A 2567-nucleotide genomic window follows, 5' to 3' on the forward strand; every position below is an offset into this window, starting at 1 on the left:
AACAGTTAGTACTGGATATGGAACAACAGACTGGTTCCAAATAGGAAAAGGAGTTTGTTAAGGCTGTATATTGTCACCCTGTTTATTTAACTTATATGCAGAGTACATCATGAGAAACACTGGACTGGAAGAAACACAAACTGGAATCAAGATTGCCGGGAGAAATATCAGTAACCTCAGATATGCAGATGACACCACCCTTATGGCAGAAAGTGAAGAGGAACTCAAAAGCCTCTTGATGAAAGTGAAAGTGGAGAGTGAAAAAGTTGGCTTAAAGCTCAACATTCAGAAAACGAAGATCATAGCATCCGGTCCCACCACTTCATGGGAAATAGATGGGGAAACAGTGGAAACAGTGACTGACTTTATTTTTCTGGGCTCCAAAATCACTACAGATGGTGACTGCAGCCATGAAATTAAAAGGTGCGTACTCCTTGGAAGGAAAGTTATGACCGACCTAGATAGCATATTAAAAAGCAGAGACATTACTTTGCCAACAAAGGTTCATCTAGTCAAGGCTATGGTTTTTCCAGTGGTCATGTATGGATGTGAGAGTTGGACTGTGAAGAAGGCTGAGTGCTGAAGAATTGATGCTTTTGAACTGTGGTGTAGGAGAAGACTTGAGAGTCCCTTGGACTGCAAGGAGATCCAACCAGTCCATTCTGAAGGAGATCAGCCCTGGGATTTCTTTGGAAGGAATGATGCTGAAGCTGAAGCTCCAGTACTTTGGCCACCTCATGCGAAGAGTTGACTCATTGGAAAAGACTCTGATGCTGGGAGGGATTGGGGGCAGGAGGAGAAGGGGATTACAGAGGATGAGATGGCTGGATGGCATCACTGACTTGATGGACGTGAGTCTCAATGAACTCCGGGAGTTGGTGATGGACAGGGAGGCCTGGCGTGCTGCAATTCATGGGGTCGCAAAGAGTCGGACACGACTGAGCGACTGATCTGATCTGATCTAAGCAGCTTAAAAGATAGGTATGAGAAGGTTGTAGCTGATTTCTGGTTTAAGTAGAGAGAAAGAGGTCAGAAGTAAAATTTTAGGCATGTTAAGTTTGAGAAGTTTCTCAGACAGCCATGTGGAGATGCTCTTAGAAAGCTTTTAGGATAACAGTTCAGTTCAGTCACTCAGTCGTGTCCAGCTCTTTGTGACCCCATGGACTCACAGCACACCAGGCTTCCCTGTCCATCACCAACTCCCAGAGCTTGCTCATACTCATGTCCATCAAGTCAGTGATACCATCCAACCATTTCATCCTCTGTCATCCCCTTCTCCTCCTGCCTTCATTTTTCACTAGCATCAGGGTCTTTTCCAATGAGTCAGTTCTTTGCATCAAGTGGCCAAAGGATTGGAGCTTCACTTCAGCATCAGTCCTTCCAATGAATAGCCAAGACTGATGTCCTTTAGGATGGACTGGTTTGATCTCCTTGCAGTCCAAGGGACTCTCAAGATTCTTCTCCAACACCACAGTTCAAAAGCATCAATTCTTCAGCGCTCAGCCTTCTTCACAGTCCAACTCTCACATCCATACATGACCACAGGAAAAACCATAACCTTGACTAGATGGACCTTTGTTGGCAAAGTAATGTCTCTGCTTTTGAATATGCTATCTAGGTCGGTCATAACTTTCCTTCCAAGGAGTAAGCGTCTTTTAATTTCATGGCTGCAGTCACCATCTGCAGTGATTTTGGAGCCCCCCAAAATAAAGTCTGACACTGTCTCCATTGTTTCCCCATCTATTTGCCATGAAGTGTTGGGACCATATGCTATGATCTTTGTTTTTTGAATGTTGAGTTTTAAGCCAGCTTTTTCACTCTCCTCTTTCACTTTCATCAAGAGGCTCTTTAGTTCTTCACTTTCTGCCATAATCGTGGTGTCATCTGCATATCTGAGATAATTGATATTTCTCTCCGCAATCCTGATAATTCAGTTGGTAAAGAATCCGCCTGCAATGCAGTTTGATTCCTGGGTCGGAAAGATTCACTGGAGAAGGGATAGGCTACCCACTCCAGTATTCTTGGGCTTCCCTTGTGGCTCAGCTGATAAAGAATCTGCCTGTAATTTGGGAGACCTGGGTCTGATCCCTGAGTTGGGAAGATCCCCTGGAGAAGGGAAAAGCTACCCACTCCAGTATCCTGGTCTGGAGAATGCCATGGACTGTATAGTCCATGGGATTGCAAAGAGTCGAATACGACTGAGCAACTTTCACTTTCACTTTCCTGGCAATCTTGATTCCAGCTTGTGCTTCATCCAGCCCAGCATTTTGCATGATGTTCTTTGCATAGAACTTAAATAAGCAGGGTAACAGTACACAGCCTTGATATACTCCTTTCCCAATTTGGAACCAGTCCGTTGTTCCATGTCCGGTTCTAACTGTTGCTTCTTGACCTCCATACTTATTTCTCAGGAGGCAGGTCAGGTGCTCTGGTATTCCCATCTCTTTAAGAATTGTCCACAGTTTGTTGTGATCCACACAGTCAAAGGCTTTAGCATAGTCGATGAAGAAGAAGTAGATGTTTTTCTGGAATTCTCTTGTTTTTTCTATGATCTAACAGATTTTGGC

Source organism: Bos javanicus, chromosome 16 (genome assembly GCF_032452875.1).
Source record: "Bos javanicus breed banteng chromosome 16, ARS-OSU_banteng_1.0, whole genome shotgun sequence".
NCBI lineage: Eukaryota > Metazoa > Chordata > Mammalia > Artiodactyla > Bovidae > Bos > Bos javanicus.